Source organism: Nothoprocta perdicaria, unplaced genomic scaffold (genome assembly GCF_003342845.1).
Source record: "Nothoprocta perdicaria isolate Ctin4 unplaced genomic scaffold, notPer1 scaffold_15, whole genome shotgun sequence".
In the NCBI taxonomy this organism is placed as follows: Eukaryota; Metazoa; Chordata; class Aves; order Tinamiformes; family Tinamidae; genus Nothoprocta; species Nothoprocta perdicaria.
Window position 1 is genome coordinate 4,260,940 of NW_020454649.1, and position 26,323 is coordinate 4,287,262.

A 26,323-nucleotide genomic window follows, 5' to 3' on the forward strand; every position below is an offset into this window, starting at 1 on the left:
GAGAAGGCTTGGGGACTTGCACACAGGGGCAACTCAACGAGCAAGACTGAAGTGCTGAGGACAAAGCACCAACATTACCCTTGCAGGTGCCAACAGGAGAAGCCTGAAGAACGGCAGAACGGCTGTCCTCCTGAGCAGGCACCGGGAAGCAGGGCAGGACGGCATCCTTGTCCACCCGCCCTGTCCTCGCTGCAGGCCCAGCCCTACTCTCCCTGCAGGGTCTCTAACTTCCTCTAGTCATCCCAGGCGCGAGCGTTGCCGGTGACCAAGCTGCACCGCGCCAGTACAGGGGCTGTTCCTCGCTGTCACCTGACTGCTGCCTCCCCAAGTGGGTTGAGATGGGAAAGAGCAGGAGGGCAAGCACCAGGGCCCCTGTGCCAGGCTGAGCTGCCCCACACACCAAGCAGAGCCTACATAGGTCTCGCTTGCTGCCTTGCCCAGCCGCCCCTGCCTCATGGATGCAAGGCTCACCTTACGTCAGTAAAAACATGAAGGGTTTTACATGAAACTCAATTACCAGCTTCATCTACCAGCGTATTACGCCTGCAGAAGTTCCCTCCCTTGCTCGCTTTGCCAGTTTCCACTAGATTCAGAGTAACGGAGTTGCTCTAAAATAGCAGAGTAAATGTGAGCTATCCTGGGGGATCTATTCTACCTTTCACCTACTAGAGTAAGAGAAAAGCAAAGCTAGAGTAACTAAAATACCTCACTCCTCCCCAGAACAAAAAATTCTCTGCTTTTCTATGCCAGCTAGATATAATTTTCTTCCTTCCAGCATAGGATGCTCGAGTATAAATTTCAAAGCAAATTTATTTTCTGCTTGTCTTTTAACGTACAAGGCTTATTAGTCTCTTTTTAGTGAAGTTTTCCCCTTTTTATTTTCTTTGCAAGTACCATGTGCTCTGCAGCAGAGATGGATGCAAGTTTTGTGCTCAGTTGCATGGCAAACCAAAAACTTTTGCTGTCATCTCTAACAATTTAAAAGCTGGGATTTATTCCTTAATAGCGCATTTCGATGTGTGATAAATTAGGTCCCCAGCTGATATAAAGGAGGACTGCTGAGCTACACCACTTAGATGTATTTCAGAATGAACACATCAGTGGAAATTAATAGAGGATTCCACATCGCATGGCCAACGCTGCTTTTTTTTTTTTCAGTACTAATAATCGATCGCCTTCAGTTTTCTCTCAAAGTAACCATTAGCTGACATACTGTTTTCTTTCCTCTGAGAATGCACGAGAGCAAAAGGAATCTCGTAGCTAATAGCAGACGACTAACACAGATGAAGAATTCAGATTCTGACACCTGAATATCTTTTCATTAACCGAGCTGATGTTCCCCTTTCATTTTTCCAAATAAATAAACGTTGAATGGCTGAACATATTAGATAATTTGAAGTACATTTCATAATCACTCATAACCACTGGGAAAAATACATTTCTTTCTGTATGATCCAAAAGCCTAATGTTTATTGAAAAGAGAGAGAGAAAAAAAAAAAAAAAGCTGTCTTTCCCCTTATGGGAAAAGGGTATCTGAGACACAAATCATTAGGTAGCAGTTTCATCTGTGCAATGGATGTGTCAGGGAATTTTCTAGCTCTATTGCCTTCTATGCAGTAAGTAGCAACTGGCGCCCTGCCCTGACTGCTGGGCCACATGCTGCTCCCAGGCTCCTGTCCTCGGAAAATGAAGCGATATAAACCACCACATGGCTCTGCTGGGCTTATTGGTCATACAGCTTTCTGTGTTTGACCTTTGGCTCATGCTTAATATCTAATTATAAATAACTCAGTGATGGAAACGTCTGGAGTTTGATCAGAAAATCTGATCCCGATACGTGCGGCAGCTACATGATACAGCACCACAATTTCCAGTCCCTCTGCTGCAGTGTAAGATTAGCATAGGGATCACTGCTAGCAAAGCCCACCAAAATACGGACCCACGCACGCCTGGACGTCTGTCTCAAAACCCAGTCTGGACTCCCCAGAGGGTTTCTCCACAACCTTTCTAACCATGGTACCCTCTACCAAGTGCCATCTCATTTCAGCCCTGGTCTCAGAGGAAAGGGGCAAACCAGCTGCCTGTGTTCGGTGACTGCTGTGCATTCTGTCCAGAAACTGCTCCCTGGAAGATGCAGGAGCAATCCCTAATGCGGGAATGCTGGAAGGAGACCGCTGGTCCTCTCTGCAAGCTGCCCACGGGGGACTCGGAGGAGTCCCATTCCCTCCCAGCAAACCTCCTCTCTCCTGCTCTGGTCCAGTGCATCGTTAAGGTTTCCTACAAAGGAAAAAGGCTTCCAGTGGAGGGACATGAGGCTCCAAGTATGGTTTGGTGGCTAGGGGATCCTCAGGGCAGACAGGCCATATGGGCCTGAAACCCTGCCAAGAGAGCTGGCAATGGGCTATTCACATTCTGGGGTTGCGTGTATTGCATAAAAGGGTTTGGCAGTACTTTCTTGGCTATACTTTAAAAGAAAGGCATGGTCTCCATGATCGTTTCCAAGAAAATGACATAAGTACCTTATTCCAGGAAAGGTTTCAGGGAAATACCTCGCTGCTGCTCCGAGTCAGGCACCAAAGCCCAGGAGAAAGAGCTGTAGGATTGAAGTCATTTCCTACTGCCTAGCGAAGGAGCCGCTTGGCCGTGAGGCCCACTCTGAGGCAGCTCACGGTGCTCGTGCGCTTCAGACTGAGCAGGGATGGCTAATTCAGCGTTCTGCAGGCACACCAAAAGCCAGATGCCCAGAATCTGCTCTAGAATAAATCAAAGAAGCAAGGATCAAAATCCAAAAAACCCCAAATCCACTCGGGATTTTTCAGAGAGTCAACTCTGAGGAGGAGGGCATCCTGACAGAAAAGGACCAACCGACCAACGATATTTAGCAGCACGTTATCCGCCAGGAATACAGAGTGACGCCGGCCCACGTTCGGTGCAGCCCGTGGGTGGGTGCCCGGGGCAGGCAGGCTGGCGCTCCAGGGCCACGCGGCGCGGTGTCACCACCTGGCAGAGCTCTCCTGCCTACTGCCCACCGGGCACACACAGCTGAGACTGCGGTGAAATGAAGGCTCTCTCATTGAGCAGCCCAAGGAATGATAACCTGCTGACAACTCCAGCTTGGCCTCAAAGAAAGAGCCAGGAATCTCACAGCTTAGGAGTAACTCAAAACAGTCGCTCACCCACACTTCTTCACTTCGATGATACAAGGACACGTTTCTTTGTTTATATACTACTTAAGTTTGCAGGGATGTGGGCTGCATTTTCATTAGTTAAACTTGTAGTAAGTACATCAGACAAACAGAAAGGTCCCATACGTTAGAGGAAAATGCAGAGTCAAACTGAGCCTCTATTTTGATCTTAATGTTTTTTGTTCCACTTAAACCGAATGAGTTTGGCCCACAGAATTTTGCAGCAGCTGTGAGGTTCTGCAGTTAGTTTATATAAGCTTTACTGAGTTTATGCTTGTAGAGTGCTGAGTGGTTAGGGAGATACTACACACTAAATTCTTGCCTCTTTTGGGAAAAAAGTGTATTAAGCTGTCATTTTGTGTGCATAAATAGGAAATGTTGAATCAACTACTGACTTTCTAGACATGTCATTTGTTTTCCAGAGTCTTTTTTTTTTTTTTTTTTTTTTGAGGTTTGATAATTTACTTGATAACTTTGAACATTTGCAGGAAGAAAGCCATTGAAATGCCCTCCTGCCCGCTGCGTGGGGAGCAGCGTTGCTGGAAGGTACGGATGGCACGCACGGATGGCACGCACGTGTAGGGACACGGAGGCGCAAAGACGCGCAGGAACCTGCTCTTGCTCTGCTTGCTGGACACACGTTGAATGCTGCCCCCCAGAACACACTTCACAACTGTTCTATGAAATGATGTCCTCTACTTATTTCCCTCTACTTCCAAAGCAAGGTATGGTAACACGGTGCTTTATATCTTGGCAAGCTTTATTTCTACAGCTGTCCTAAAAGTCTATCTTAACCATGATTTCCATGTGCTAATCAAAAAGAGTGACATATTAGAAAGTACTTTAAGAAATCCTAGCCCATCACTATTAGCCAAAACTTACCACTATGTTAACAAATTACCTTTAAAAGAAGCAGCATTTGACACAGATAGTGGGAGAGCTTCTCTGCTGCCTACTACACTGTACCATGAGTGTCTACCAAAATCCCACAGTCAAAAAGAGATTTGTAATTCTGTGCAGCTTCCTTGTGCAGTATATGTATTTTTTATATATATATATATTTATATATATATATATATTTATATAAAACAAATCCTGTTGGTGATTGGTATCTTTAATAAGGCCAAGTGATTTACCAGCATCTCCTAAGTTTCAAGCAATAAAGCCTCCCATCTGTTAGAGGGCTGATCCAGCTTGTTCTCAACTTTTTTTGAGTCAGTTTTTACTATAACCTATTATCATTTGGGAGTAGTTCTCTCTGGTTTTATTTTTATTTTTTTTTAAAGGAGATAATATAAAAATGGTAAGTTATGAACCAGAATGAGGGCTACGGACTTCCTGGATTTTTTTTTTTTTTTTTAATGTAGGAATAGGGGTTCTAGGAGCAGGTAGGGTTCTCACAAAGAACAGAACAGAATACAATAGAATAGAATAATTATAGTTGGAAAAGATCTTTCAGATCATCAAGTCCAACTGTAAACGCAAAAGGTCCATCCATAAGCCCAAACAAACACATTTTGTATCTTCAATATATCAAGTTTCCCCTAGCTTGGAGAGGATTTAAACCAAATCAGAACCATCTAAATAACCACACAAAATCTTTTCTAAAGCCTTCACCTGGACATTCTACTATTCCCTATCTCTGTGAAGATTTCACTTGCTGCATCCTTCCTGTCACATTTGTCACTTCCAGGAGGCAGTGAAATGCATTCAGACTCGTGGTCTGACCTGTCCAACTACGGAACATACAATAAGCTACTGCAGCAAGCAGAGATTTCTCCTGCTAAGACTAAGCCCTCTTAAAAACAAGCCAGGTCCATGGATGTCTCAGTCTGTGCTTTAGTTCACATCACAGCAGGCAGCTGTTTCAACCAACAGAAATCAGGCCATCCTCTTCCAAACCACAAACATGCTATATCTTATTCGCAGTGAAATGAGACACACATTTCCTTTCTGGGGGACAGGTGGGGAAAATTATAGTGTCATTCTGAGAGTTAATTATTATATATTGTCTATATTCTTACAGTTTTTATGATCGCTATGAACAGACCTACTGCTTTCTTTTATTAACCATGAGGAACAGAGGCTTCACCTAGAGACCAGAAGACATGAATTTCTTTGCATGGAGTAGCACACTGCTTCAGCAGCGACTTGCTGTGTTGTGTGGGAGCTGCAGGCAGCTAAGGGGAGCTGCAGGGGCCAAGCAGTGCAGAATGCTACAGTGCTGGCTTGACGCTTAGAGGCAGTGAACTGCACCCTGCAGAAGCAAGAAGCTCCATGTGTAAATAGCACAAATATTGTTCTTGCACCCAATTTTTGCTTTCTTGTTTTAAAAAAAAAAAAAAAAGAAAGAAAGAAAAAATTAGCTAGAGCTATAATAGAATTCAAGGAACCACTAATCCTCCCAGCCACAGACTAGCTGATACAGGATGAGAATGCAGCCCAGCAAGCTATTCACTTGATGCCCTACTTGTTTAATATCAAATGGATATTTTACTGTTACCATTCTGGGTTTTGGTCATCAAAATCTCTGCAGGTATTTCAATGAGAAAAGACAAAACATTCAAGGTTTGCAGATCTGCCCAAGTGCAAAACATCGCATGTGCATTTGAAACAACCTCACTTTCAAGATCCGAAACTTAGCTCATCAGCTGTAGTTATGCTTGTCTTCCCAATACTCAAGCTGTGTTCTTGCTCCAGTCTGGCCCAATTCCTACTCCTCACCCTTCACTACATAGCAGATTTGTAACTCAGGGCCCAAACCTGCAGGTTGATGAGAAAGCAGCAGTGGGTGCCCTACAGAAGGTGTGCTGGTAGCCTGCCAGGCCAGCCCGTTACACCGTAAAGACCTTGGAGTTGGGACCATATCCCCATTTCTGCATGTGAATAACCAAGCACATGTACAGCTCCCCGGGTCTGATCCTGAATATCATAACATCAGCAGTGTGGGACCAGATGCTATATGAACAAACGAGAATCCGTCGTATTCATATAGCGCCTTTTTTTCCAAGGAACTCAAAGCACTTTACAATCTCTAAGCCTCACCACATGCCTGTGGGGTACAGCAGGGTAAGTAGGCCTGCAGCATTCTTTATAGAGCCAAGTACATTTATTCAAATGTAGCTGAATAATAATAATGCAACCATGACCTTCCATGACACTTACGTTCCTCAGGAACAATGAAACTGTCAGCCACAAGGGTGAGACTCATGAGTCTGGGTGACAAAACTTTTTCGGCAGCTGGCCCATGACTGTAGAACTCACTTCCGTAATAGATTAGGATGACCACGAAACTCACCGCCTCCAATGCAAAATGCACAACTCACTTCTTCAATTTCGTTTTCCCAGCCCATCAACAAACAAGCAAAACAACCTTGATGGAAAACAGGAGCCCCTTATAGGGTTTTGTGAGTCATGCCACAGTTTCTAGCAGCAATTATTGCTCCACTTGAGGATTCATTTAGCATGCTTCCAAAAGACCCTGCTTCGAGGATTTCATTCTTAATTAACTTCTGGAGATTCTTAATTCACTTAAACGAAATAAGATTATTTTTATAGAATGAACTTCTTTATAACTTCATTGCAGAGGGAATGTGGTAAGGAAGAGAAATAACCTTGGATTTCTTCAAAATATGTTTCTCTACACTAAGTTTTGAATCTGGATATAGTAAAAAGTTATATACCTGTTTCAAATTCAATCATGAAAGTGGAGGAGAAATTTTACAAACAGCACTCTCTCAGGAAAGAGAGGAAAGCAAAGGGAAATCACTCCACAAGAAATATTTGCGAGCTAAAAGATGCCAGGCTCCCCCTCTGGAAGTATGAATTTTGGAAATTTGGGGAACTAAAATATACTTACCTATAGAAAAAAAACCTATAAAATATTGATTCATATTGACACTTCAGCCAACATCACTGTCATGCCCATTGCAATGGCAGAGTGCATCAAACTGGCTGCTTCTCAGGGAGAGCTATTAAAACACAGAATTCCGTTTGCAGGTAATTCACCAAATTCAATCACCAGGTAATGGTAACACTGCTCTGCTTCCTAGCTGGTCTGCCACCTTCCCGTGACAGTTTAGAATACCAACTGAACAGAAACTACTACTCCTCACACAAACCTTTCTCTTGGCCACTCTGAGATGCCATTTTCCCCCCTTGTTTCCCAGTCTCCTTACTCTTTAGCAAGCACTCCTCCATCCCCTTATGCTCCCTCTGTGCATATAGTAAGGCTGGAGTTGCCACAGTCTCCTTAATGTCTAATCCTTTAACACTGGGAGAGCATTGTATTGCAGCCCTAATGCAAGGATGAATTCTGGAATGTGGAGCCTGGAGAGAGGCTTATAGAATAAGAAAGAAAGAAAAAGGGAAGAGGAAAAAGGAATTGAGAAGAGAAAGAAGTCAAAACCACACATGGGACAGAAGGAAAAAAAAGGGATTAGGTGACAATATCCGACTGCACTGAAGGGTCAGGAGAATTAAGCTTCAGAGCAGCTTGCTCAATGTGTGCTGGGATAAAAAGACTCTGATATGAATGGAGGTGGTTCAAGTGCAGGCACATTGTGGAATGCAGTGGGAGTCTGCTAGGGAACATTTAAGAGAGTTGTGCACCACTTTCATGTAGCAAATAATACATATTGTTTGCTGGGCAAAGATCTGAGCCTCCCTGTCACTTTTACAAGGTTGTTACAGAGGAATGAGAAATACAAGCAAGGAATGAAATGGAATAGCACTACATTAAACGAAATAAGAAATCAAATAAACAATTTGAGCATGTGCATCTATGATTTTTTATTCTACATAATGTTTATATTGAAAATAAACTTAAAAGGAAAAGATTCTCAACCAAAGAGAATCAGTGCACTTGACATAAATGGAGCTGGCGTTGGATGTGTTTTTAGCAAGCACCTCACAGCCTCAGTTTTATTACCTAGCTCCATACATGTGTAACTGGGTGCATAAGCTCCTCATCGTGCCATTTTTACACGCCGTTACAATTTTTCTAAGGTGCTGTATCTTAAAAGACTCCGATTTTCATATGTAATGGGAGTCCTTCTATACAACTGCCAAATTTGTAAGGTTCTATTTATGTATTCACCTATTGCTGATAAAAATTTAAGAAACACCCTAAGAAATGCCAGTGTAGTTACTCTGAAAACAAGAGGCCTCCAGATCTTTTTGCCCCACGATCTTCAGAAGTGAAAATTGCTGGAATGTGAGAGGTTGTCCTCTGTCCTTCTCACACCCCTTCTTGCCCCAACAGGGCTTCCTCACCCTCACAGATGAAATAACTGTCTCATCTCAGTCTAGCATCACTACCTTGCTATGGGAGCAGAGCGAAAATTGAGAAACATGAGAGGTGAAAGAAACAAGTCATGAAGAATAAAAGAAAGTGATTCCTAACTGTGGAAAGAGAAGTCACTCAAGTCAACCATCTGGCACAGGCCACATCCTGCAGAGACAGCGACCATGGAAAAATGACAAACTTGGTTTAGTTAGTCTTTTCCTGAGAAGACACCGCAGGAAACAAACGTAGAGCACAGCACCAGATCCCAGGGACTGATATTAAAATCAGTTTGATACTAGTCTGAACTACATGGGTCTCCAGTGCCTGCTTCAGGCAGCTCCAAAGGACTCAGGTACTCTCCAGAGAGCCAAAGTGCTTTCTGTCGGCTCACACTGCCGCCCTTCCTTGGCTGCAAAGGGCTTTGGGGAGTCTCACACAAATACTCCTGCATACCTCTTGTGCATGCGATTCAAATGCACTTTGTCTACGTTTTAAAAGGGAAAGGAGGAAGCAACTCCAAAAACATACCATAAATAAATAAATAAGGGAAAAAAAAGGAAAAAAAAAGGAAAAAATAGAAAAGCTTTTTTGGACTGGAGTGGGTAGGATACATTTCCTTCCTCCTCCCCAGTGGTAACACCTATGACCTGACCCAAGACCTGACCTGGAAGCTGAGAAAAAAAGAAAAAAGCCATGATTTTCAGGGTCCCTGACAGCATCTTTACAAAGCTGTATGTTTGTGCGTAGGCATTATGGAAATACAGTGTCATTCCTTCCCTGGAGACATGAATGTGAAAGTGTTGTGGATGTATATTTTCAATTATTACTTTCCTCTGACAGAGGACAGAAAAAACGCTTCTAGTGAATTCAACGGCAGTATGTTCCTTGACTTCAGCGAGTCTGGAATTTTACTCCAAGCTTCTAAACATACCGCCGAGGTTCAGCATCACATCAGCAAGCCCTCCCGCCTCGTGCCCGTCCGTAAGCCCACACACCTTTCCTGCCGCCCTTCCGGCGCGCTCCCTGCTCGCAGCGCGCGCCCGGGACCCGCGTCACGGCACTGCCAGGCGCCGGCGCCTCGCGCGGGCCGCACAGGCCCCCAGCTCGCGGCCTCGGTGGGAGCCGGGAATGCGCTGCCTCACCGGCAGCCTTGTTTTTGCCAGGGCTTTTTCCCTTGCAAGCGCCTCCTGAAGAGGCACTAATCTGAGCGCTGGGCCTAGAGCATCGCAGATCCTCTGGCCCACGGCCCTTCTCCTGCCTCCTCCAACACACACTACAAAAAGCATCGAGGAGAGGGGGAAAGAAAAAGAGAGGGAAGTGAAAGGCCCTTATTTTAGAAAACACTGGAAGCCAAGGGCAGGATTATTCATCCTCATTCAGAGCCACAGCACGGGAAAACGCTGCTGGGAGGGAAGCACAGAAGTGCTTATCCTGCAGCCTCGCACCCCGGGCTTCCCCTGCGGCGGGACGCGCCGGGAGGAGCGCCGCGGCGCCCGGCGGGATGGCACATGCCCCGGGGCTCCCGTGCCGCTGCTCCCGCACCGCACCATCCAGCCCAAGCAGCGTCTCTGCCTTGCCTTGGAACGCAGCCCACGTGAGAGCGGCAAGCAGTTCAGATAAAGCTCAGGCACAATTTTACTCTCTTTCATTGTGATTTCAGTAAATCACAAGGCCAGCTGCAGCCAAAGGTAGCACATCTTCAGAAGAAGACTAATTTTATATACTACTTCTATGAGAAGGCCACAGAGCAGCCTATTGCCAGCTACCTGAGCCCACTCTGCAGCAGGGACTGGCCGAATAGCCTAAGTACGACCCAACACCACCGACACTGGCGCTGCCGACGCGATTGCCTACCCGGAGCACTTCCAAAGCCCCTTCCACCAGCAATGCTTCCCTCAGAAAGAGGGATAGAGATGAGATACATTGTAAACTACAGCAATTTTCAACTGCCTACAGAAGTCCTAAAACACATGGTGAGTGGGCGATTCTGCCCCAAGTGAAACACAGCCCGAGCCCTGGACCACAGCTCAGCTTCCCGAGCAAAAGCCATGGGAAGAGAGAGGGGAAGAGCTGAGCGAGGCATCAGCCAGTCCTTGTCCTCAGACATGAGCAGTGCTTGTTTTGAGTGAAGAATCAGGGGCTGCTGCTGGCCACGTTGCGCAGCGGCTGCTTCCCACGTGCTCCCCGCGCACTGCTCCCTGCTTCCAGGCCTTCTGCTGACAGCCACTAAGAGAGAAAGTGTCCCGGTGCACATGTGGCAGGGTGCCCAGCAAGCTACTTTCATTTATTCCCCTCTCAGTGGTACGTGCCTCTTCCTGTGACAATACCCAGGTTTTTCCACATCCTCTTTGAGCGCAGGAAAGCAACATGCACGTTCAGGAGTCCCACATCAAAAGAAAAACAATCACTTCAGAGGAGCAAGTACCATCTCGGCACAAGACTATGCTGAAGCGCGCACGAGGTGCGGAGGGGAAGGGCACCCGGGGGCTGGGCGCCGCGGAGCAGCTTCGCAGCGCCCCGCGCCGCCGCGTGCCGCTCTCGTGCGGGCCCCGGTGCGCGGCAGGTACCGAGTCGGGGCAGCGGCACCGCAGGAGCCGCGGGCCGCCGCTCGCTGCTCCAGCGGCTCCGGCCGCAGCCAACGCCTGGATTCTGACCAGCTATTGTTTCCCTCACATTCAGCACCACTGCTGAAGCATGAAGGAAACTCCCACCCTTGTCCTCCCCTCCTCACCCTCCTTCCCAGCCCCCTTCAACCCACACACAGAGATGTGAGAAAGGAAGCAGATCAAATGAAAGCAGTGAGAAATTATGTTTCTTAATTTTGCTTTGCCCTTCTGCCGAGCTCCCCGCTCAGCCCTGGCAAAGAACAAGGTGAGGGCTGCCTGGCATGCAGTGCATGGTCGCCTGCCTCAGTGCCTTTCTCTGTGTCGTTTTCCACCTATGAACATCCAACAATTTGGGAAATGAAAGACAAGAGTCCCTACAGCATCTTGCACATAGGCAGCACCCTGCCCTGCCTCTCTTAACAGACAGTGCCGTTTCCAAAGGCATTGCTGGACTAATCCCAATTCTGATTGCAAACGAACCTCAAGGTCAAGAATCCTTTGGAAGCCACGATCACAGAGAAAAAAGAGAATAATATTCACAGTTGATCACTGTGAAGTTCCTGATGAAAGTGCACTTCTGAGACCATAACTGGAGCACTGTGTCCAGCTCGGGGATGCCCAGTAGCAGAAAGGAACTGACATACACGCATACATACGTACACACTCATACATACACATACACACCGTGACAGTGAGTCTAGCAGCCCGCTACGGAGCTCTGTGAAGCCATTCCTTATTCTGAAGCCCTATGTCAGACAGTAGTAGCTTGAGCACACTTCTTTTTGCTTTCTAATTGCAAATAGTGATGAAAAGTCAATGAATTAATAAAACATCTAGTGTTTAGTATATGTAATAATATACACTGTTTCTATATAGCAGACAACAGATGTGGCAATCTATTAGCAATAGACAAATGAAAGTGTAATTAATTATCACGGAATTTGTGAATCATTAGCTCACCTTTAACTCTTGCACATAACCATACACAGCGCATTCTCCTGCTGTGCTTATAACCCTTGTGACTCCAGCTTTGCATGTTCACAGCACTTACCAAGACACCAGGTCATAAAGTTCACCGTGAAGGTTCTACCCATTTTTATCTGTGGAACAGAACAATGTCTGTTTGAGGTTTGCTGATTTTTTTTTTTTTCCACGGCATAACCCAAAATGAACCTCAGATCAAAGTCACTCTATTCTTTCCTAAATACTATGCCCTTCACTTCAGTGTCTGAGAGCCTTCCAGTAACATATTACACAACGTGATTAACATCTGTCACGTGCTGTTTGTTTCTCATCTTCTCCCTAGGGATAAACTCAGTCAAGTGTTTCACCGGTGGGAGTTTTGGTTTGGTTTGGTTTTGAAATATATGAAAATGACCTGGCAAATGAATATTGCCAGATCATTTTCATCAAGCACAAGATTGATCCTGAACACCCTCCATGTTACCATTTCACAGAGAGATAAGCAGATGAGATACATGATACTTCATACAAAATTTGAGGAAAATATTGCCACAAGGTTGAACTGGCAGCTCACAAAGAAATTAAATCTAAGATCCAATATGCCCAGGGGCCTTGATACTGCTGTCTGCTGAGATCTCTTGACTAGTGCTGTATCTTCATCTCTCATTGGTTTCAAGACACACGGATGGCACCTCATAGGACTTGGCTTATGGAGAGAGCAGGTAAATGCTAGAGGGAAGCCAATAAAGGGACTTTGCTGGAATATCTTACTGAGAACAGGAGACCTGCCATCATTCCCAAAGGAAATGCACTGGCCAGAAAATATCATCAGGAACAAAACCTGTTAAATGCGCTCGCCTTCCCAAGGAACAACATCCCAAAATAACAATCAACACTTGCTCTCTTTGTTTGAGGAATCTTTGACTTGGATGTGGCAAAATGATGTCATGTTCTCTGCTCAAGGAAAATTCAAGTCAGACACTCATTAAAACAAAAAAGTAAAATAAATCAAAACATAAATTTGGGCACTTCCAGCAATTTTTTATGCACCTATCTTTTCTAAGTTGGCATGTACTTTTTGTCATCCCTCTGCCATCCCCTCTGCGTAGCCCCAAGGGCCAGGAACCCAGCTTTGAAGCCAGGGCTTTCTTTCACAACCCAAACAACTGCCTCAACTTGTCTTTAAGTAAGTTGAGCTTTTACTAAAATATAAAAGTATACTTCACATGGAGGTTAATCGTTCTAAGTTAATTATTTATCAATGGAATTTGTCATGCATAGACCCCCACAATCCAGAACGCCAAGTGAGTGGGAACTCATGGGAGTTCCCTCGCCATGGGAGAGGGAACTCCTCGTTCCACAGATGGAAGAAGCAGGACCTCATGTTAAAGGCCAGTCCTTCACAGCACTAAGCCCAGCAAGGCCTAACTGCGAACGAGCAGAGCTTATTCATCTGAATGTCTCTGCTACTCTTCCCACACAACTTGCCTGAAAGGAAACTATCCTGCCCATTACAGAGTGACACAGAAGTATCAGAGGTAACCAAGTGAATTCATGCAAAACACAGGAAGCAAAGGAAGCGGGATAACGGGAAGAGCTGCCGTGTTTGCACGGGGTAAGCCTGACTCCTGCAATCCCCTGCGCACCTGCAGGTCTGCGCCGGCGAGCAGAGCACCTGGGCTCCGGGGCTCCAGCCTGCTGCTGCAGGGCAGAAAACCCAAGCCAGGGCCATTGAGATCTCCTGAGTTTCGAGCCATAATGCCTAATGCAAAATAGTGACAGATTTATAACGGACCTCCTTCAAGCTTTATATCTAATTGCAACACAGAGTACAACATAGAAATTCAGATATCACAGCTGACAAAGCCCGTTTTTGAACAGGAACGTGCACGCGCTTTGTCTGATCTTACTGACTCGGCACTACACACATGCGTCCTTCACGTGCCACTTCTCTTGCCCTGGCAGTGCTTGGAAACAATAGATTCTGCAGTAGGAAGACTGAGTTTCTAATGTTCAGCTTGCACTAGGAACCAAAGTACCCAAACTCCTCATAGGAGGATACAAAAAATGTTTGCCATTATAATGTCAATGTTATATAACTTCTCCTATAGCATCCTATATAGCATCCATCCAGAGCTAACTTTGGAAGCAACTAAAGTTGCCTGAGCTAGCGGGCCCTGAGGAGCCTGTGTTTCTGTTATAAGACACCCAGAAATAACGGCAGATTCCACTCGTCAAAATATCTCAGAATTACTTTTCTCAAAAGAGTAAGAAACCAACACAGTGATTTCATTAATTATTTGTGACTCTTTCTCAAACTACAAACTTCCCTCAAACTTGAGCAGCTCTGGCTCCATGCAAGTATTTCTTCAAGGCTCCCATTCTCTGCATGGATGACAATTTGTGTTTACACCCTAAGAAAAATATTTGATGCTCTGTCAAAGTAAATCACTCTTCACTCTCTCTTTGGGTACTAAAGATGCCATCAATAAAAGACCTCATCATAAACGAATGTTCTGCCCAAAATGGCATGCATAATGGTATGACTCCGAAGGATGCAGGGCATGTCATTTTGAGTTTGCTTCATCACTGGGAGCCCTGTACAGCGCTAACCCGCGAGCCTTTGGAGCCCCAAGCAAAACAACATCACAGTGCCCCATATAGAGTGGGAAACAGAAAAGGCTGCATCTGCAAGAGCCCCTTCTTTGCTGGGCTGTTTGAAGGGGCTGCTTATTTCAGCGTTTCCTCCGTGCCCCTGCTCCCCCCAGGCCGAGCCGGAGGTGGCGGCTCTCGCTGGAATGCGAGTCAAAGAATAATAGTTCATCCTCTTTCATTCTTCGCTGCTGACAGCTCCAGGATCACACTCGCTTTTTATGCTCCCAGCACTGGGCGAATCTGTTCCCTATATACCATTCAGCGAACTTGGTATCAGAGCTTGTGTTGAATAAATCATTCAATAAACTCCAGGGCACTGCTGCAACAGCATTTATCAGTGCCGCTTACACGGAAGAGCAGCGTTTGCTTTTCTGCGGATCCTTTCGCACTCAAGGTGGAAGTGCCTCCCCGTGCAGCGCTTCCCAGCCCGGTCCATGGAAGCAGAAGGCACCAGGGGACGGGGCCGGCGTCGCTGCCCCGTTCTGCCGCGGGCGGCCGGCACGCTGCCCTCCCAGGCAAACACAGGCTGCCGAGGGGCTCCAAGGAGGCCAGTGTCGGAGCAGCAGGAACACGTCCTGGAAAGCAAGGCTGCTTCGGGCAAGAAGCAAAACTCTCGGGTCTCAACGATTTTCTTGTTTGCTTGTTTTTAACTGAGCATAGAAAAATTCATGCCTGAGTTTTTAAGCTGTCAGTTAAGAGAGAGAGCTTTCTGTCAAAGGTATTTTCTGTGAAAAATGTTGTTTGGTCAAAAATCCCACTTTGTGTTGCAAATCAATCCCAAACAGCCTTTGTCTGATACTGGGAAATTCAGAGGAAGATTTGGGCTCCTGGTGTATATTTGCATCCCAGATGAAGCATTATGAAAATACAGGAGATAGTGAGTGGGAAGAATCACTTTTATGATAAGCCAAGAGGGAAGAGTAGCTCCAAGTCATGCAGACTGTAAAGTAAAGACTAGGTTGAAGGTGGAGGCCCCGAAGGACTCAAGGCAGCAGCTGTGGGCAGGCTGGTGAGTTACGCAGGGGATGTCAGCGTCAGAAGGCTGTGCATTCCTGAGGCAGCGAAGAAATTCGGTACTCAAAGACTAAAAGGAAGAGCGGGTACCGTGGCCAGGGCACGAGGACATGAAAGTTCTCATTTCAAAAGGAAAAAAAAAATTATTGAAGAAGAAGAAGAATCACCCTTGAAAAATGCAAGATGTAGGAAACATTGAATGAATTGATGAAAGTAAAATCAGTTTCTAATGAGATGACACCTCTGTTGTGCATTCCCACAGGAGAGGAAAGAAATGAGCCCCAAGGCTCATCCTTTCTATAGGAACCTAGGGTAAAACCACAAGGAATTTTTAAGAGTGCACTTTAAAAGGAACCTCCCACAACTTCAGTAGCCTAGTCATAACTTTCCCTAGTGCTAGTGTTCATGCTCTATTTACAAGGAAGAAATCCAGCTCCTTCTCGGGATATTCAGGGCACTGACTTTCACACAGTGCTATTGAGGGTGATGAAACAGGAGCAGTACTCCTTGCATTCCTAGGAGCCATACCTTGTGCTTGCCCAGCGCTCTCATCTGCTGATCTTAAAACATGTCTCTAATCATTAACTTTCCCACCACCTCTATTAAGACTACGCTTAACCTGTTTTACACATGGCTAAACTGGGGCTCAGAAGCGGTGTGTGACTTGCTGGCATTCACAGAGCACACCAGCAGATACCCGGAGCAGACCAGAGGTGTCCTGACTCCCAGCTGCCATCCCCCGCTATCAACAGCTCACAGAGGGGCTGAGCCAAGAGCTCCTCACACCAGGACAGCTTTCTGTGCCCTGGGCTCTTGTTTCAGGATCTGGCTCCCAGAGCTCACTTTCTAAGGGTTTAATTGCACAAGCATTTGCAAACACTGCTATTCTGCAGTGAAACGTCACAGCGGTTATAAATAGGAGCAAGAGAAGTTCAGGATCCAGAAGCTAAAAACCATTGTCTCATGGGCTTCCACATATCTTTTCTTGGTTTTAAAATGCAAGAAACAAAACAGTTCAGGGTCAAATGTTTCAGGTTGACCTTAATAGCAGTGGTCTTTTTGAACACTTTTCCTTCTGCTTGCTACAGAGGTTAAAAGAGTAGGAAATGCCATTATTGTTTGACCTTGTGTCACAGGGACATTTTAAGGCCCAAGTGAGCAGTTATTTTTAGTTCACACCATTATTCTGAAGCCAGGCTCAGGCAGAATCAGCAAGCTTCACAAAGAAAGGCGATGCAAAATGGTGTGCCCACATTATCTTCCTTTTAGGTTTGACAGGAATATTTGCCCCGATCCTAAGAGCTTGTCCTGTGCTTCCTCGAGGAATGTGGAGCGGCTTCCGCTGCTGTTACATAAGCGCCTGACCGCGCGTCGCCTTCCTGCGCGGCCGCTCGCTGCAGCGCGCACAAAGCCTCCCTGCGCCTCGCCTCCCTTATTGTTTCCCAAGGATGCATCCTGCTGGAAAAACAGCAAAGGAAAGGAAATGGTATCTGGCAATATTTCCTAATTAAACTGTTTGCATCATACCGAGTCTATGAAGAGTTCCTTCCTTCTCTCTCCTTCCCATCTTGTTTACTAAAATTGTGAGAGGTGGAAAGACGACAGGAGAGAGATACAGCGAGCCAGATCCTAATCTCCAGCACACAAGATAACAATAAAAGATAATGTCCAGGTTCCTGAGGATCACATTCTGGTCAGCTTCTTGAGGACAAAATCTGTGGTCCTTATGAGGACATTATTCTATGCAGACCTGCTAGCTCCATTAAAATAATTTACTTTTTGGAGTTTTATATTGAAAAACTATTTATAATGGTGGGACATTTTGGAACATGGTTCAGTTCTGGACCCAAGCATTCCCTAACTTCAAAGATGCTTGTTTTCCTGTCTGCTCTTGACAGTGATGGGAGTGAGCCATGAAGCTCCCACCCAGATCTGCATTCAGAATTGAGCTTCCCCAGAGCTCGGGTATTTCTGATCCAGTGCCTCGATCTGGGCTCACCTCCAGGGAGCAGGTCATTCTTGTTGAGCAACGGTCCCTTTTGCCTTTATAATCTATGCATTTGAGAATATGGAATTTCATTTCTGCCAAACTTTAAAAAGCCCCTAGCTGTTTAATACTCATAGCAAACCTGACTGGTCACTCCCCACTGCGAAAAGAGCAGCACCGAGGGGCACGGAATTACAACAAGGCTCGCGGGTTGAAGATCAACTCAGCAGCAGGCAGAAGCAGCCCCAGGCTCCTGGTTTCCCACTCCAAGCTCTGTCCTGTAGACTAGGCTACCTCTCCAAAAAGGAACTAACACAGAAACAAGCAACTAAGCAAAGTAAATAAAAACCTTCTGTAAGACTCTAGGTTAAAGTCTCTCTGAGGGTTGAACTAATAGATCTGGCATACTGACTATTGACAGAAGCACTTCTCCCAAAATCAAGCCTTTGACCTGGACACTTACAAGCTGAGGCCACATATCAATATTATTTACTTAGTGAATGTGTTAAGGTAGAAGCAGAGAGATTTTTTCCAAAGAAGTACGAAATACAAGTTAAAAGACAGGAACATTGCGTTGGTACGACGACATCGCCCCAAAAGGCTCACACAGACTCTGTTAGGAAAATGCCAGCACGCAACAGGGAAATTCTGTGTACCACTAGCTCGGACGCTGCACGCAGCCTGCCTATTGCACCAGAGCTAATGTTCCTCCAGGGAAGCACGCTGGCACTAATGCGAGGGGCATTTCCAAGCAAAGCGTGCTGTGGATTCACGCAGATGGACAAACCTTGCAGGTAACCAGCTACCACCCTGGCAACGGCAGCCAGCACAGAGAGATGAGTCAGACGGAGGCACTCGGAGGCAGCCAAGCTGAGCACAGCCTGCAGAACTTGCAGCCACGGCCAACTCAGCTGCCGAGTGACCTCTCCAGGGGCCTCCTCCTCCTGCAAGCACCGCAGCCCGCGTGGCTGCGCCGGAGCTGCTCCTAATCCACGCTCAGCCAAACGAGTGCAGCAGCCGGGCTTTTCTGTTTAGGTGGGATCTACAAAATACAACAGAGAGGTGACTGTGGGAAGAATCATTCTGATAACAGAGTGGCTCCCTGTGCAGGCAGGTTATATGCTGCTTTTGCTATGTTTGTTCCTGCCCGGATCTGCAATGCTCCGGCAGCTAGCTGGGACTCTCCTTCTCATGTCTACCTTTGGACACACATTTCTATGTGAGAGATCTGTCTTCTGGACAGAATCACTGTTTTAATGAAGATCAAACAGCTCATCTTTGTACATTTACCTTTATAGTCACAACTACCTGCGACAATTTTGCAACAGGGCCACAAGCCACATCGGATGCAAGTGCCAGCTTTGTTAAGCTGTTCCGAACCCCAGTCAGGGCACAGGTTGGGACATCACGAGGAATTTGCACGGTGTCAGCGTATGCAAGCTCTCACCTGCTGGTGGAAGCTTTCTGCCTTGGAACATGCCATCATACGGAATTGTAAAATTTAATAGGCTGTGCTGCACTCATGTGATACATGAGTGTATGAAAAAAAATATGTATGTTCTTCTGCATTTAAGTGACTCCCTGTCTGCTGGAGAGTTTATAACTATCAGTAGTTCTACTGGGCAAAAACTGTGACAGGAATTCCCTTCAACAGAAACATCCCATTCTTTTAAAGAGGGAACCAGCTGGCAGTGCTCCCTCGGGGTGCCCCAAGGCTCGCGGCAGTGCTGAGCCCGGGGAGCCGTGGTGCACCACGGGCATGGGCAGCATCTCAAGGAGATCGGCACCCTCTCACCCCAAGGCCCAGCGAAGGCAACAGAACGGCTCGAACGGCTCTGGTTCCAGCACTGGACACACACTGGCTAGGGGAAGCCCTGCAGGTTTGGTTACTTTTCCAGAAAAAAATAGGTGGTCTTTCAATTTAAAAATACACCATGCAGCTCTGCTGCAAGCTCTGCAATGAAGAGGTGAACATTAGCACTGGCCTGAAGCAACAAGGCATCTCCCCCGAGCTCTGCCCCGTGCTGCTGAGAAAGCACACGCAGAGGGTAGGTCCCTAAAGAAGACTGAAACAGACTGAAAAGAAATTCTATGTAAAGAGAAGTTATTTAAGAAAGACGAGCCCCTCTAAAGTCCTAACGGTAAGACACCGATGAGAAATGCAGATTAATAACCACAATTTTTCTTCTGTTATGAGAAATACATGCTCAGTGTTACTGGCGTGGGGAAGGGCTTCCAGTGGCCCCAAGCCCACGCCTGCTTTCCCTGCCACCTGAGACATCTGCAGCACTGCAGCAACGACAGCAACTGCTGCAGCTGCAAGAAGTTATACAAAAAATCTTCCCATCTAATAGCCCAAATCCTAGCAACAATTTCCTCTTTTTTTTTTTTTCTTCTCTTTTTTTCTTTTCTAGTTGTCTTTACCACTCGCTGTTTGCTGGCAAAGTTAGTAGGCATTTACAAAAAAATTAAAAAAAAAGAAAAGAAAGAAAGAAAAAAAAGAAAAACCCATACTCATCCCAAATTCTTCAGACTAATTTAGAGCCTGATCTAAGGCCCATTGAAGTCAATGGCAAGGCTCCCTGGAGGGAGCATGAGAGAGAGAGAACTAACCACACGTGACAGATGTTAGTCATGTTGCTTAACTCACTGCTGAGAAACACTCAGATAGTTCAGCAGAAAGGAGAGTATAGGAACTTATCTGGACCAGGAAGCTGTGAAATTGAAAAGGGTCTTTAGAAAAGAGAAAAAATAGAAAAAAATAGATTTTGTCCTGCAAATCTGATAGGAGACTAAAAGCGGCATAAGCAAAATAATACACAGTGGCCTTTCTAAACATAATAGATGCTGAGGAATCCACCGGTATGAAAACATGCAAACGGGCTCAGCAACCCGGTTGTGTTGCAGGCATCCTGAGAGAAAAACCTGTCATAGCAGCACCAGCCTTCCCACAGACTTGGGCCAAAGCCAAGGGTGCAGATCTGTGTCCTTCCGATGCCACGTGCCAATAAGACAGGAAACCAAGATCCTGCTCATCACCAAGGTTCCTGGGATATTTTCCATTAAAAAAAAGACTTAAGAGCAACATTCTAGCCAAAGGATAATCCATTCTACTACATATCTTTAGCATCATACTCCAACTACAAAATGTGCATCTAGAAACCTGCTTTAAGTCGCCTTCTCTCAAACCAAGCACCTTCTCTTGCCCACAAAGGGCATTCCAAACCGAGCTGGTTTATGTTCTCATTTGCTTGACAAACACATGCTGCTTCCCAGCTAGGTGACACCGAACCGTGCGGGCTCTGTGTACGCACTGTACGTGTTTAGGGCGTACAAGAGTCTCCTGAGGCGCCTGCCTCCTCCAGCTGAGAGGGCAGCGCGCGGCGGCCTGCGGAGCTGGGTCCCCATGCACCCCGGGCAGCCAAGAGGGCCGCGCGGCTCAGGGCAGCCACCCCACGCTGCCCATTACCGGGGGACAACGTGACGGGCAGGACCCGACCAGTGCCACGGGGCAGGCAAAGCCCCACACAAGAGCACACAGGAACCCCCAAGCGCTCGCTGCTAACTGCTATCCCAGAGCTTCCTAAACAGCTTCACACAGGAATTATGAAGCTGCCCTCATCTGCCGTCTGGAAACGGTTTCTTTACCACCAAGGACCTGCCTAGCACAGCTGGGGCTGCCCTGCTTTCCACGAGGGATCTCACTAAGGCCGTCTCGGGCTGCCACAAGGCTCCTCGCCCTACTTTTATCAAGGGATGACGATGACCCTCCACAGCACCTGGATACCCGTCTGAAAAAGTCCACACTTCTTACCCCATGCATAACAATTTAAACCTGCTTTCAGGTTGAGCGGTTTGAAGGCCGACCTAACTCATTTATAAATCTGTATATGAGAAAAGACAAGTTGTTTCCCAGTCTTGGGATATACAGTATAATATATACAGTATTACATATACATAATACATATAGCATGTATATCCCAGTATAAGTAAACAAGTACTTATTCTTGCATTTGTTTTTTATAGCATATTTCCTCTCATTTGAAAAAAAATTACCTCTTAGGATTTATTGACCCTACTAAATTATTTGAAGAGGGTTTAATTCACACATAACTATTTCTGTTTGGGTTTGGGAAGCGTAAAAAGAGGGAGGGTATCAGGGCCTCCTCAGATATGCCAAGAAAATAAAGAAGGGTCTGATGATTAACAGACTTTCATTTAAAGAATGTACGGGACTGGTTTATTACAGAAAAGTAACGTACGTGAATTTGGCTCTGTGGGAAATCAACGGGTGCTTCCAGGCAGAGGTCCTGACCTGTCAGACGGTGCTGGTGAGCCGGGGCCCCAGCGCTGAAGCGGGATGCCGGGATGCGCAGTAGCCGCGGGCAGGAGGCACGTGCGCGAAGGCAGGAGCCCCGCGCCTCGCTCCGCGCGAGCCCGCGGCCTCAGGAACCCGCCAAGAGCAGAGGGGCATCGCGGACGCTCGACCGCAAGGCGCTGGCCATCAGCCGGGCCACAAAAGCTTTAGGAAGACAAAAAAAGAAAATCTATACGTTGAAGGAGAGACACAGGAGAAAAGCACGTGGTTCATGAATGAAAATGCAGGGCTCGTGGCTGTAAATATAAACACTACTTCGGAACATCTGTATTTATTATTAGACAAAGCCTGGGTGTTTACATGGGCTTCCCTATCAGGTGGAAGACTGAAGAGTATTTTTAGTGCTAGCTGATTGCAACCTTGAGTTATTTGGGTCTTAGCTGATACTAACCCGTTCAGCTGGTCTTTGCTACTAACACACATATGAGAGTGGAGCAAGCAATTTAAAAAAAAAAAAAAAAAAAAAAAAAACAGAATAGATAAGCTATCGTACTTTGAATGTCTCATTTTCTATTTTGCAGCTACTTATGATGCACATTATAGCAGTTTTAGTTCACGTTTCCAATGCTTTGCCCATATTCCAGAACTATAAGCTACGGTGCTTCACAGGACCAAAGTCACTCACGGCCTTCAGAGCTTTATGTGAAGACTGACAAAGCTCCTGGAAAAAAAGGTCTTTTGTTTCAATAGATTTTAGACTTAGCTGTTTCAAGCTGATTTAGGATTTGTGGAGTCCTTGATTTTCCGATTCCTTATCCCCTTTGTGGTCTTCAGCAGGTCACTTTAATGTTCTGTGCCATTAAACCAAGGCAGATCCAAGGCAAACCAGATGTTCTACAGGTTTTAGCTCCTTGGTGGAAAGCTATATATTCTATGTTGGATTCAAGCACAAACACAGTGACAGTGCAAACGAAACGCTGAGAAAAGCAGCAGAGGATTTACTAACATAAGACTGAGCCAAAATATCACCTTTTCAAGGCAACTTCAATTATATCTAGTCCCTGAAGCTCCTTCAGGGCTTCATATAGTCTTTATATATACACTTTAAAAAGAGTTAATGGGAGTAAACCCATGTGAACAAGGTAATGAACAACTCAAGAGAAGTGCACCAAAGCCAACCCCAAGCCAGCATTTTTTTGGAAGTTCACGGCAGTTTGGTATTTTGCATTGTTTCCTGTTTGCTCTGGGTTCCCTGTGGCAGGAGTGGTGCCAAGAGGCTGCAAGAAAGGCTGTTCTTGTTCTATTCGCAGCGCGGCGCGGAGCAGGAAGCACTAGGCATCTAGCAAGAGAGCCTGTTCTGCCAGCAGGGCCGATTCTGAAGTTAACCCAAGTTGTGTCATAGCCTTCAACAAGGCTTCAGTCAGGCTGAATCGCTGCATTTACATAAACCAAAGAGCTTCAGAATGGTCTGAATAAAGATCAGGAAGTATCTGAGCCCTGGGCTGCTCCTCCAGGCTCCACACAGGCCTCGGCAGCAGCCTCAGCCGGCAGGGCATGAATCGGAAGAGCGTGCGTGCTCGCGGCGGGAGACGCCGGCATCCGGCTCCGGGCCGCCCGGCGGAAGGAGGCCGCGGCAAAGCACTCGAGCCAGGAATGATGAACGGCGACTCCAGCTCAGCACGGCTCTGCTGAGCCCCGTCTCGGGGAAATACAGTCAGCACACTGCTTTCCGTGTCTCCTTGCTTGCTCATTTTTTAAAAATCTCTCCTGTTTTAAAGACGGGCTGAGTATAGGATATGCAAGGTTTCTAGCCTGCGTTACCCTCAGCAAAAGGCAGCGCTTGCGCGGTGGGCAGCACGTTTCCCAGGGGCTGCCCGTGTGGGGCTACGTTCGAGAGCCACCAGGCCCCACACGAAGGAGCAGCTTTGCTTCCAGCAATGAGGGCTCCTTTCGGACACCCTGCTCTTCAGGAAGCTGCTTTCATTACACATATTAAGGCATTTGTAAGAATATTTGCAAGCAATGCAATGAAATTTTCCGATTAGCTAACATTGGAGGAACAATTCAGCTACCATTACGCACTCTTGAACTTAGATTATGCATTAGTGAAAAAATATCCAGGCAGTTTTTGTCTGAAAACGAACATGAGGTCACACTGGCAGGACCCCTGAGTAGAAATCAGCAGCAAAACATTTCTCTGCCCTCAAAAACATCACTAGAAGAATCCATTAAGGAAAAACACTAGTAATCTCACAAGACTTTTTTTTTTTTCCCCCCCTCTCCAGGAAGAGTAACCACTGCCCCTGCCACCTTTATCTCCAAATAGAATGACAGAAAACAGAAAAATAATCCTATAGCAAATGACCCCAACAGTGGGATTGTCATCTGAACAGTACAAGATTCAGATTCATACTCCTCCGTTTCCTTCTAGACTCTCCCTATCAGAAATACCCAGATCAGCATTTCTGTGGCAGAGATGAACCTTTCTTCTCCTCTTCCTCTACAATAAACTTCATTCTGTGTTGCAAAATTTCTCCTGAATGAAACGCCAGAACTGATGCATTCCAATAAAAATAAAAAAAAAAAAAAAAGTGGGTTTAGAGTCCTTACACTGCAGTATTTCTACTTAGTTCTAACCAGAAGGAAATTGAAGGCATAACCTAGGCCCATATGTAAACTACCCTAAGGGAAAAAATACAGCGCCTCCCACCATAAAGTGCTGCCCATCCCTTATGCCATATGGATCTGTAGGAAGCTGAGGATCCCACACGACTCCGAGGTTACACCTGTACTGAAACACTAAACAGGACTGGAGCACAGGATCAAGCCTGGCCTGTAACTGTCCACACTGCTGGCAGGGTTCTCCTGCGCACAGCTTGGACTCTTGCCAGCTGCTGCTCTCCCACATTTGCTACAGGAGTGCAAAAGTCCCAGTTGTTCCCACCAGGCTGTATGGTCAAAGCTCTCTAGTTTCCTGGGGAGGGAAGAAGTGTGAGATTCACCCTAAGGTTAAGAGTCATGCAGGATGACATATATTAGTTGTTATATTTATTATAACAGAAAAGAAAATGTTTTATTGAACACTGGAGCCAGAGAGCACCTCTGTGACACGGGCCGACCCATGCTACCAGGTCCATTTAAAGAGGGGAAAACTGTTTCCCAGCTGCTGCAGCCCTTCCCCACGGCCGTTAGGCACATGGGTGCCCTTGCCGGGAGCAGGAGGCCCCAACGCCGACTCCTGTGCACCCGTGCACTCCGTGCACACAGCACCCTGCAGCAGGGAGCAGGGGCACGGAGCCTGCACGCTGCCCGGCCAGCGGTGCGGCTGCACGGGCACCTGCGCCGTAGACGCTGCCCCTCCACACCACACGGCAGCAGCCCCCAAAGTCCGATGCTTCAGCACTCGAGGTCACCAGGCCAAAGTCTTTTTATGGATTTAGCCCTCCAAACAGGATTTAAGAGCGTGCAGTAAATAAGGCCTTGGGCCACGCAGGGAACAATGCAGATGAAGCAAACTGCTGAGGAGCTGCTCGTTAAGGGAGCACCCAACATCCTGCGCGGCCGCCCCGGCGGAAAAAATACTATGTGAGCACATAATTAAAAATGAATCATAATGAATTGCACAGGCAGGCTTCGTTACAGCATTTCCTAACTTTTGCATGTTCTACTTTGTGACTGAAAAATGTTCTTTCGATGCCGTTTCTGTGCAAACAGTGCAGACCAATGCTATGAGCGCTACGTACTTAAAGGCCACAGCAATGCTTGCATTGCAAAATCAGTGCACGTTAGGTTGCCCTCAGAGGTCTTCTCCTTACAAGCCAGTTGGTTGTCTACTCACCCACACCAGTTTTGCACGGGTGAATCCCTGCTGCCCTTAAAAAGAACTGCTTTGATTACCTAAGAGCAAGTGGAGAGTCTGGCCCTGTGTCTTTAAGGAGAGTCAGAATGAAAAGACTGAACAGCAGAAATACTTGTTGTACAACTCAGCTCCTAGAGCTACATCAGCTTATAACCATACCAGATTCCAGGGCATCCGTGGGAAAGTATTTATTTTACCTGTAGGTATAATTGTGAGCAATAAAAACAGTTCAAACCTTGCCAGAAAGGGTGTGAATTTCTAAAAAGAAGGAAAACTCTGAATTCCAATACCTGAGCAAACAAGTTTGTATGAAAGAAAAAAAAGTAAATGAAACAGCATTGCCAAAACAATGAGGTTATGATTTGCCAGCAGTTGGATTGCACTTTCACTTACAAAAGCTGGGGGGAAAAGAAAAAAAAAAAAAAAAAAAAAAAAATCTAAAAATACAA

The 26,323-nt window shown here is 46.3% G+C and overlaps 1 long non-coding RNA gene across 3 annotated transcripts in view; it reads right to left on the reverse strand.

Moving 5' to 3' along the window:
- LOC112943465 overlaps window positions 1-26,323 on the reverse strand; it is a 184,481-nt gene that overhangs the window by 79,298 nt on the left and 78,860 nt on the right. For 2 of the 3 annotated variants that reach the window (XR_003248594.1, XR_003248592.1), the window contains exon 1: window positions 2,520-2,728. The exons of the other annotated variant lie outside the window; for it this stretch is intronic. This is a non-coding gene — a long non-coding RNA (uncharacterized LOC112943465). Of the gene's footprint in view, window positions 1-2,519; window positions 2,729-26,323 lie in introns of those variants that run through there. 3 annotated transcript variants of the gene reach the window in all.